This window comes from Arachis hypogaea, chromosome 10, assembly GCF_003086295.3.
Source record: "Arachis hypogaea cultivar Tifrunner chromosome 10, arahy.Tifrunner.gnm2.J5K5, whole genome shotgun sequence".
In the NCBI taxonomy this organism is placed as follows: domain Eukaryota; kingdom Viridiplantae; phylum Streptophyta; class Magnoliopsida; order Fabales; family Fabaceae; genus Arachis; species Arachis hypogaea.
Window position 1 is genome coordinate 45,757,365 of NC_092045.1, and position 10,698 is coordinate 45,768,062.

The window sequence follows — 10,698 nt, forward strand, 5'->3', positions numbered from 1 at the left end:
GAGAACCTTATGGAAACACCTATAATTCTTAATGGAGGAATCACCCAAATTTCTCATGGAAGGATCAACAGAAGCCTCAATAAGGCTTCAATAACAATAATGGTAGGCAAAACAAGTTTGCTAGAGAATTCTGAGTAGAGCCTCTCTAGCTTAGCAAACATAATATCTGATCTATCTAAGACCACCCTCAGTTTCAAGACTGAGGCACGGTCTTCCATAAGAAACTTGGAGGCACAAGTGGGTCAACTGAGTAAAAGCGTTACTGAAACTCCTTCTAGCACTCTCCCAAGCAATACAGAAGAGAACCCAAAATGAGAGTGCAAGGCCATAACTATATCCAACATGGCCGAACCTGGAGAGAATAAAAAGGCAGTGATCCCCAGTGAGGAAGACCTCATGGGACGTCCACTGACCACTAGGGAGTTCCCTTCTGAGGAACCAAAGGAATCTGAGGCTCATCTAGAGACCATAGAGATTCCACTGAACTTCTTATTACCATTCATGAGATCTGAAGAATATTTTTCTTCTGAAGAAGATGAAGTTACTACTGAAGAGTAAATTGCTCAGTATCTAGGAGCAATCATGAAGCTGAAGCCAAATTATTTGGTAATGAGACTTGGGAGGATGAACCTCCATTGCTCATTAATGAACTAAACGCCTTGGCTCAGCTGAAGATACCTCAAAAGAAATCGGATCCTGGAAGGTTCTTAATACCTTGCACCATTGGCACCATGACCTTTAAGAAGGCTCTGTGTGACCTGGGGTCAAGTGTAAACCTCATGCCATTTTCTGTAATGGAGAAACTAGGGATCTTTGAGGTACAAGCTGCAAGAATCTCAATAGAGATGGCAGACAAATAAAAAAAAATAGGCTTATGGATATGTAGAGGATGTCTTGGTAAAGGTGGAAGAGCTTTACATCCCTGTTGATTTCATAATCCTAGACACTGGGAAGGATGAGGATGAATCCATCATCCTTGGAAGACCCGTCCTAGCCACAGTAAAAGCTGTGATTGATGTAGACAGAGGAGAGTTAGTCCTTTAAGTGAATGAGGACTACCTTGTGTTTAAGGCTCACGGATCTCCTTCTGTACACATGGAGAAGAATCATGAAAAGCTTCTCTCAATACAGAGTCAACCAAAGCCCCCACATTGAAACTCTAAGTTTGGTGTTGGGAGGCCCCGACCATGCCCTGAATATATGTGAAGCTCCAGGACAGCTCACTGCAAGCTGTTCACATTAAAGAAGCGCTTATTGGGAAGCAACCCAATTTTTATTTATCTATGTTAAATTTCCATTTTCCATTGTTATTTTATGTTTTCTTTAGGTTGATGATCATTTGGAGTCACAAAAACAACTGCAAAAATCAAAGCAAACTCAAAAACAGCATTAAAAATAGCACACCTTGGAGGAGGAGCTTACTGACGTTTAAATGCCAGTAAGGATAGTAGAATGGGCATTAAACACCTAGTCTGGCACCATTTTTGGCGTTTAACACCAGAAAAGGGCACCAGACTGACGTTTAACACTAGAAAAGGGCACCAAGTTGGCGTTCAACGCCAGAAAGGGAAGAAAAACTGGCGTTAAACTCCAGAAATAGGCAGCAACCTGGTGTTTACACGCCAGAATGGTGCAGGGATGAGAAATCCTTGACACCTCAGGATCTGTGGATCCCACAGGATCCCCACCTACCTTAATTCAATCTCTCTCTTCTTCACACGTTCCAATAACACTCTCCCCAAAAACTCTTCACCACTCACATCCACCCACTCTTCCCCAAAAACCTTACCTACCCCACCATTCAAAATTCAAAAACTTTCCTTCCCAACCCAACCCTTACACACGGACACCACTCTCTCCACTTCTATATAAACCCCTCATCCCTCCTTCATTTTCAAACATCATAAACACTTCTTTCCCCACTTGGCCGAACCATTCAAACCTTTCCATCTCCTCCATTTTCTTCTTCTTCTCCTCCAATCTTTCTTCTTATGCTCGAGGATGAGCAAACCTTTTAAGTTTGGTGTGGAAAAAGTATTGCTTTTTGTGTTTCCATAACCATTTATGGCACCTAAGGCCAGAGAAACCTCTAGAAAGAGGAAAGGGAAGGCAAAATCTTCCACCTCCTAGTCATGGAAAATGGAGAGATTCATCTCAAAGTTCCATCAAGACCACTTCTATGAAGTTGTGGCCAAGAAGAAGGTGATCCCTAAGGTCCCTTTCATGCTCAAAAGGAATAAGTATTCGGAGATCCGACATGAGATTCGAAAAAGAGGTTGGGAAGTTCTCACCAACTCCATTCAACAAGTCAGAATCTTAATGGTTCAAGAGTTCTATGCTAATGCATGAATCACCAAGAAACATGATCAAAGTGTGAACCCAAACCCATAGAATTGTCTTACAATGGTTTGGGGGAAATACTTAGATTTCAGTCCGAAAAATGTAAGGTTGGCATTCAACTTGCCAATGATGCAAGGAGATGCACGCCCCTACACTAGAAGAGTCAACTTTGATCAAAGGTTGGACCAAGTCCTCATGGACAAATGTGTAGAAGGAGCTCAGTGGAAAAGAGACTCCAAAGGCAAGCCGGTTCAATTGAGAAGGCATGACCTTAAACCCGTGGCTAGAGGATGGTTAGAGTTCATCCAACGCTCAATTATTCCTACAAGCAACTGATCCGAAGTGATTGTAGATCGAGCTATCATGATCCATAACATCTTGATTGGAGAGGAAGTAGAAGTTCATGAGGTCATATCTCTAGAACTCTACAAAGTGGCTGACAAAACCTCCACTTTAGCAAGGTTAGCCTTCCCTCATCTCATCTGTCACCTATGCAATTTAGCTGGAATTGTCAAAGAGGAATACATCCTCGTTGTAGAGGACAAGCCCATCACTAAAAAGAGGATGGAGCAAATAAAAGAGCCCACTCATGGACCTCAACAAGAGCATGAGGAAGTCCCTCATTAGGAAATCCCTGAGATGCCTCAAGGGATGTATTTTCCTCCACACAACTATTGGGAGCAACTCAACACCTCTTTGGGAGATTTGAGTTCCAATATGGAGCAACTAAGGATGGAGCACCAAGAGCACTCCTTATTCTCCATGAAATTAGAGAGGATCAAATAGCCATGAGGGAAGAGCAACAAAGGCAAGGAAGAGACATTGAGGAGCTCAAGCACTCCATAGGATCGTCAAGAAGGAGAACAAGCCGCCATCAATAAGGTGGACTCGTTCTTTAATTTCCTTGTTCTTATTTTTCTGGTTTTCGATTTTTATGCTTGACATTTTATCAATGTTTTAGCTTCATTACATGATCATTAGTGTCTAGTGTCTATGCCTTGAGGTTATGAATGTCCCATAAATCCTTCACCTTTCTTAAATGAAAAATGTTCCTAATTACAAAAGAACAAGAAGTACATGGATTTTGACTTTTATCTTGAAATTAGTTTGATTATTTTAATTTTGTTTTTTGAATGAATGCTTGAATAGTGCATATTTTTGATAGTGATGTTTATGAATGTTAAATTTATTGGCTCTTGAAAGAATGATGAACAAAGAAAATTGTTATTGATAATCTGAAAAATCATGAAATTGATTTTTAAAGCAAGAAAAAGCAGTGAATAACAAAGCTTGTGAAGAAAATGGCAAAAAAGAAAAAGAAAGAAAAAGAAAAAGCAAGTAGAAAAAGCCAATAGCCCTTTAAACCGAAAGGCAAGGGTAAAAGGGATCCAAGGCTTTGAGCATTAATGGATAGGAGGGCCCAAAGGATAAAGTCCTGGCCTAAGTGACTAAATCAAGCTGTCCCTAACCATGTGCTTATGGAATGAAGGTCCAAGTGAAAAGCTTGAGACTGAGTGGTTAAAGTCGTGATCCAAAGCAAAAAGAGTGTGTTTAAGAACTCTGGACACCTCTAATTGGGGACTCTAGCAAAGATGAGTCACAATCTGAAAAGGTTCACATAGTTCAGTGTCTATGGCATTTATGTATCCGGTGATAATACTGGAAAACAAAGTGCTTAGGGCTACGGCCAAGACTCATAAAGTAGTTGTGTTCAAGAATCAACGTACTGAACTAGGAGAATCAATAACACTATCTAAAATTCGGAGTTCCTATAGATGCCAATCATTCTGAATTTCAAAGGATAAAGTGAGATGCCAAAACTGTTCAAAAGCAAAAAGCTACTAGCCCCGCTCATCTACTGGGATTAAGTTTCATTGATATTATGAGATTCATTGTATATTCTCTTCTTTTTATTCTATTTTGTTTTCAGTTGCTTGGGGACAAGCAACAATTTAAGTTTGGTGTTGTGATGAGCGGATAATTTATACGCTTTTTGGCATTGTTTTTAGGTAGTTTTTGGTATGATTTAGTTAGTTTTTACTATATAATTATTAGCTTTTATGCTAAAATCACATTTCTGGACTTTACTACGAGTTTTTGTGTTTTTCTGTGATTTCAGGTTTTTTTGGTTGAAATTGAGGGACCTGAAAATCTGATTCAGAGGCTTAAAATTGACTGCAGATGCTGTTGGATTCTGACCTCCCTGCACTCGGAATGGATTCTCTAGAGCTACAAAAGCCTGATTGGTGTGCTCTCAATTTCATTGTAAAGTAGCAATCTTGCGCTTTCCAGCAATGTATAATAGTTCATACTTTGCTCGTGATTTGATGGCCCAAATTGGCGTCAAAATGCCGGTCAGAGACCCTTTTCTGGTGTGAAACGCCAGAACTGCATAAAAGCTGGAGTTAAACACCCAAACTGGCACCAGAGCTGGTGTTTAACTCCAAGAAAAGCTTATGCACGTGAAAGTTTCAATGCTCAGCCCAAGCACACACCAAGTGGGCCCCGGATTTGGATTTCTGCATCATTTACTTATTTCTGTAAACCCTAAGTTACTAGTTCACTATAAATAGGACCTTTTACTATTGTATTTTTATCTTTTGATCATCTTTGATTTTGGGATAAGGTCTTTAAACCCTTTTTCGATTGTTTCATCTTATTTGGAAGGCATGGCCGAGGCCTAGACCTTGTTCTTATGTATTTTCAACGGTGGAGTATCTACACATCATAGATTAAAGTGTGGAGCTCTGCTGTTCCTCATGAATTAATGCAATTACTACTGTTTTCTATTCAATTCAAGCATATTTCTGTTCTAAGATATCCATTCGCACTTCAACATGATGAATGTGATGATCAAGTGACACACATCACTATTCTCGCGACTGTTGGGGACAGTGACAATGCGCAAAATGATCAATGGATCTTATTCCGACACGATCAAGAACCGACAGATGATTAGCCCTACGTAACCCATAGCCGGACCATTCTCACTGAGAGGACAGACGTTAGCCATTGACAATGGTGATCCCCTGATAAACCACTATTTTATGGTTTATATTGTATTTAATTGAGTGGTTTTATCAAGCTTTTCATCCACTTATTCATAAGATTTGCATGATTTTACAATTCCTTCCTAGTTTAGTTCTATGGTTGAAAATATGCTTCTTTGGTCTTAATTTAGCTAATATTGATCCTTTCTTATTACCATTCGATGCCTTGATCTGTGTGTTAAGTGTTTCAGGCTTCATAGGGCAGGAATGGCTTAGAAAATGAAGAGGAAGTGTGCAAAAATGGAAGGAACACAAGGAATTGAGGAGATGACCAGCAAGAAGTCACGCGGTCGCATGGCTCACGCGACCGCACGAGATGGAAGAAATTAGAGTGACGCATTTGCATGCCTGACGCGACCGCGCGTATTGGAAGCTGCACAAACGACGCGAATGTGTGGACGACGCACACACCTGGTACAAAAAACGCTGAGTGACGCGATCGCGTGGACGCCGCAGACGCATGACGTGCGCGATCTGCAGAATTACAAAAGTCGCTGACAGAGATTCTGGGCCGTATTTCAACCCAGTTTTCAGCCCAGAAACACAGATTAAAGTCAGGGAACATGCAGAGACTCAATATGCTTTTTAATTGATAATTTTTAGTTTTAGATGTAGCTTTTAGAGAGAGGTTCCCTCCTCTCTCTTAGGATTTAGGATTAGGATTCCTCTTAAAGGATTTAGGATTTCTTTTAATCATTGGGATTGTTTCTTCATACCAGGATCAATAATTTATTTTCTCTTCTACTTTTATTTACTCTGATGCTTTCATTTGTATCTGATTTGTGTTGCCCAATTGGCTTATGAACTTTTCATGTTAGGATTGATTCTCTTATTTAATATACATTATTGAGATAGTTTCAGATATATGAATTTAATTTAGCTTTCTATATTCTTGGCTTTGGTTGATTAATTGGTAACTCATGAGTTGTCAAACTCATTGTTGACTGAAAATTGAAACTCTTCAAGAATTAATTCGAGTTCCAATAACTCTAGCCTTTCCCAAGGAAAGACTAGGACCTGAGGAATTAAAAATTAATTCATTCACTTAACTTACCTTCATAGTTAGAAGTTGACTTAGTGGGAGAAAAATCCAATTCACATCACAATTGATAAGGATAATCAGGATAGGACATCTAGTTTCTCATACCTTGCCAAGAGTTTATTTTATAGATATTTATTTATTTTACTTATCATTTATCATACTTGTTCCTCATTCTCAAAACCCTCAATTTACAAAACTCATAACCAATAATAAGAACATACCTCCCTGCAATTCCTTGAGAAGACGACCCGAGGTTTAAATACTCGGTTATCAATTTTAATGGGGTTTGTTACTTGTGACAACCAAAACGTTTGTAAGAAAGGTTGATTGCTTGGTTTAGTAACTATACTTACAACAAGAGTTTACTATAACTTCTAAACGATCAATCATCAGTTCTTCATCACCCAACATACAGCTTGCCATGGAAAAGAGTACGCATGACTGGATGAAGGCAGTAGGAAAGCAGAGATCAAGGAGGAATAAAGCATCTCCATACGCTTATCTGAAATTCCCACTAATGAATTACATAAGTATCTCTATCTTATTTTATGTCTTATTCATCTTTTAATTATCAAAACCCCATAAGCATTTGAATCTGCGTGACTGAGATTTACAAGGTGACCATAGCTTGCTTCAAGTCGACAATCTCAATGGGATCGACCCTTACTCACGTAAGGTATTACTTGGACGACCCAGTGCACTTGCTGATAAGCTGCACGGAGTTTTGAAGAAGTGTGAAAATCACAATTCCGTGTACCACTTCCCAATACCAAACTTAGAATTGATGTTTAGGGGCTCTGCAAAGCTCTGCACAGAAAGAGAGGGTTGGCACTCTAGGTATTGCACAGTTATCTCTCTTTTAGAGGGAGAATTGGGATGAGGCGTCTTGAATAAGATGTGGTCCTCCCCTAACTTTAGGGTTAGTTCTCCCTTAGCCACATTAATGATTGCACTAGCTGTAGCTAGGAAAGGTCTTTCAAGAATGACACAGTCATCCTCATCCTCTGCTATATCCAAGATAATAAAGTTGGCAGGGATGTAGTGGTTTTCAACTTTATCTAAAACATCCTCCACTAAGCCATATGGCTTCTTCATGGTCTTTTCTGCCATCTCTAATGAGATGTGTGCAGCTTGTACCTCAAGGATTCCCAACTTCTCCATTACAGAGAGTGGCATGAGGTTGATGCTTGAACCTAGGTCGCACAGAGCCTTATCAAAGGACATGGTGCCTATGGTGCAAGGAATTACAAATCATCTAGGATCTGGAAGCTTCTGAGGTAGCTCTTGTTGAACCAAAGCATGGAGTTCTTTGGTGAGCAGTGGATGTTGTTCTTCTAGAGGCTTTATGCCAAATATCTTGGTGTTCAGCCTTAGAGCTCCTATGAAACGAGCAAATTGCTCTTCCCTAATGTCTTCATCCTCATCTAAGGAAGAGTAGTCATCAGAACTTATGCACTATAGAAGTCCATTATAAGGAACCTCGATTGTCTTTATGGTTTCTTTTGGTTCTGGGCTAGAGGGTTCTTAAGTGGGATTCAGGCACTCAAAGGGTGTGCTTGGGCTGGCGTTCAATGCCAACTTTGTTAGCTTTTTGCGCATTAAATGCCATTGTTGTCCACCTTGACTGGTAGTAAACACCAGTCCTTCTAGCACTCTGGGCGTTGAACGCCCAACAGGGATGTCCTTGCTGGCATTCAACGGTAGCTTCCCTGGGCTGGTGGGCATTGGACGCCCAGTAAGGGGTTCCTTACTGGCGTTTAGCACCAGAATGGCTGCCTGGTTGGGCGTTAAACACCCAGTGAAGGGTTCCTCACTGGCGTTCAGTGCTAGAAAGCCTACCTATTTGGGCATTGAACGCCCAACCAGTGCTGCCAGGCTGGCGTTCAACGCCAGCTCTGCTACCAGGATGGGCATTGAACGCCTAGCGAGGACTTCTTCACTGGCGTTCAGTGCCAGGCTTGCTGCCATTGTGGTCGTTGAACGCCCGGTGAAGGCTTCCTCACTAGCGTATAATGCCACCCCCATTCTTCTCTAATTCGGCCTGCATCTCCATAGTTATGGCTGTGCACTCTTCTCTTGGATTCAATTCAGTGTTACTAGGAAGAGTGTTTGGAGGAGTCTTAGGGATCCTCTTGCTCAGTTGACTAACCTATACCTCCAAATTTCTAATGGAGGACCTTGTTTCATTAATGAAACTATAGGTGGTCTTAGAGAGGCTTGAACCAAAATGGCTAAGTCAGAAAGACTCTGCTTAGAGGTTTCCATGTTCCCTTGAGAACATGGAAATGGTAGTCTATTATTGAACTTTTTCTGGTTCCTACCACCTTGACTGAAACCTTGCTGAGGTTTCTATTGATCCTTCCATGAGAGGTTAGGATGGTTCCTCCATAAAGGGTTGTAAGTGTTTCTATGAGGCTTTCCCATGTAATTCACCTCCTCCATGGTGGGTTGATAATGATTATAAGCTTTTTCCTCAAGAGAAGCTTCCTGAGCACTGCCAACTGCAGTTTGTATTCCAGTAAGATGCTGAGAGATCATATTGTCCTATTGGGTTCCATGGCATTCTGAGCAAGGATGGCATTCAGAGTCTCAACTTCATGAACTCTTTTTTCTGAGGGGTTCCATGGTTTACAGGATTCCTCTCAGAGGTGTACATGAACTGGTTGTTAGCAACCATCTCAATAAGCTCTCTAGCTTCTCCAGGTGTTTTCTTCAAGTGGAGAGATCCACCTACAGAACTGTCCAATGAAATTTTGGACATCTCAGACAAGCCATCATAGAACACGCCTACTATGGACCACTATAAGAGCATGTCAGGAGGACATCTCCTGATCTGTTGCTTGTATCTTTCCCAAGCTTCATAGAGGGATTCACCATCTATTTGTCTGAAGGTTTGAACTTCCACTCTAATCTTGCTCATCCTTTGAGGAGGAAAGAACTTAGCCAGAAAAGCATTAACTAGCTTTTCCCAAGAGTCAAGACTCTCTCTAGCTTGGGCTTCCAACCATAGCTTAGCTCTGTCTCTTACTACAAATGGAAAGAGCATCAACTTATAGACTTTAGGATCTACTCCATTAGTCTTTATAGTATCACATATCTGTAAGAACTCAGCTAGAAACTGATGTGGATCTTCCATTGAAAGTCCATGGAACTTGCAGTTCTGCTGTAGAAGATAGACTAATTGAGGCTTAAGCTCAAAATTATTAGCTCCAAAGGTAGGTACAACAATGCTTCTGCCATATGAGTCAGAAGTAGGCACGATGAAGTCACGAAGGACCTTTCTTGGCTCCTCTTGAGGTTCGACCATGTCTCTTTGTTCTTGTTCAAAACTTTCTGAAAAGTCTCTTCCAGAGTGTTGTGCTTTAGCTTATTGTAAACGCCTCCTTAGAGTCTTCTCAGGTTCAGGATCAGGAGTCAAAATGGGTTCTTTATCCGTGTTTCTGGTCAAAAATAATAAGAAAAGAAAAGAAAGAAAAAGAAGAAAACATGCTATACCAATAGGCAAGAAGCTCCTCCTTAAAGTAAGATGTGAAGAAAGAAGAAGAAGAAATAAACTAAGTAAAAGAAGTAGAAGAAAAATACTTTAAAAATAAGGGATAAGAGTAAATAAAACGAGATAAAAAAAAATGAAAATGGAAGATGAGAGAGGGTGAGGAGTCGAATAATAGAGGTGTTAGAAGAAGAGATATAAATAGAAAAATTAAATAAGAATTAAAATATTTTTATTTTTATTTATTTATTTAATTATTTTTGAAAATTATGGTTATTAATTTAAAAATAATTTAAAACTTAAATGTTAAATTTTCGAAAATAGAAGACAAAGAAGAGGAAGAAGTTTTCGAAAATTAGGTGATATAAGAGTTAGTTAGGGGGTTTTGAAAAAAAAGAGAGAGAAGAAGAGAGATATTTTTCGAAAATTAAGAAGAGAATAGTTAGTTGGGTAGTTTTGAAAAGGAAGAGATGGAAGATATAATATTAATTAAGAAAAGATTTGAATTTAAAATAAGATAGAAGATAAGAAAAGATTTGAATTTTAAAAATAAGATAAGAGATAAGATAAGATAAGATAAGAAATTAAAATGATATGAAAAAGATTTTATTTTAAAATTGGAAGTTAGAAAAGATAAGATAAAAGAATTAGAAAGATTTGAAAAATATTTTAAAAAGATACGATTTTAAATTTTGATTTTGAAAAAGATTTAATTTTAAGGTTTGAAATTTGAAAAAGATAAGATAGGATGAAAATTTGAAATTGAAATCAGAATT

General features: G+C 39.3%; 1 non-coding gene across 1 annotated transcript; it reads left to right on the forward strand.

The window, feature by feature from the left end:
- Positions 1–9,239: 9,239 nt before the first annotated feature.
- Positions 9,240–9,346, forward strand: LOC112718678 (small nucleolar RNA R71). The gene has a single exon (XR_003161008.1). It is a non-coding gene; the product is annotated as a small nucleolar RNA R71 (small nucleolar RNA).
- The last annotated feature ends 1,352 nt before the right edge of the window (positions 9,347–10,698 follow it).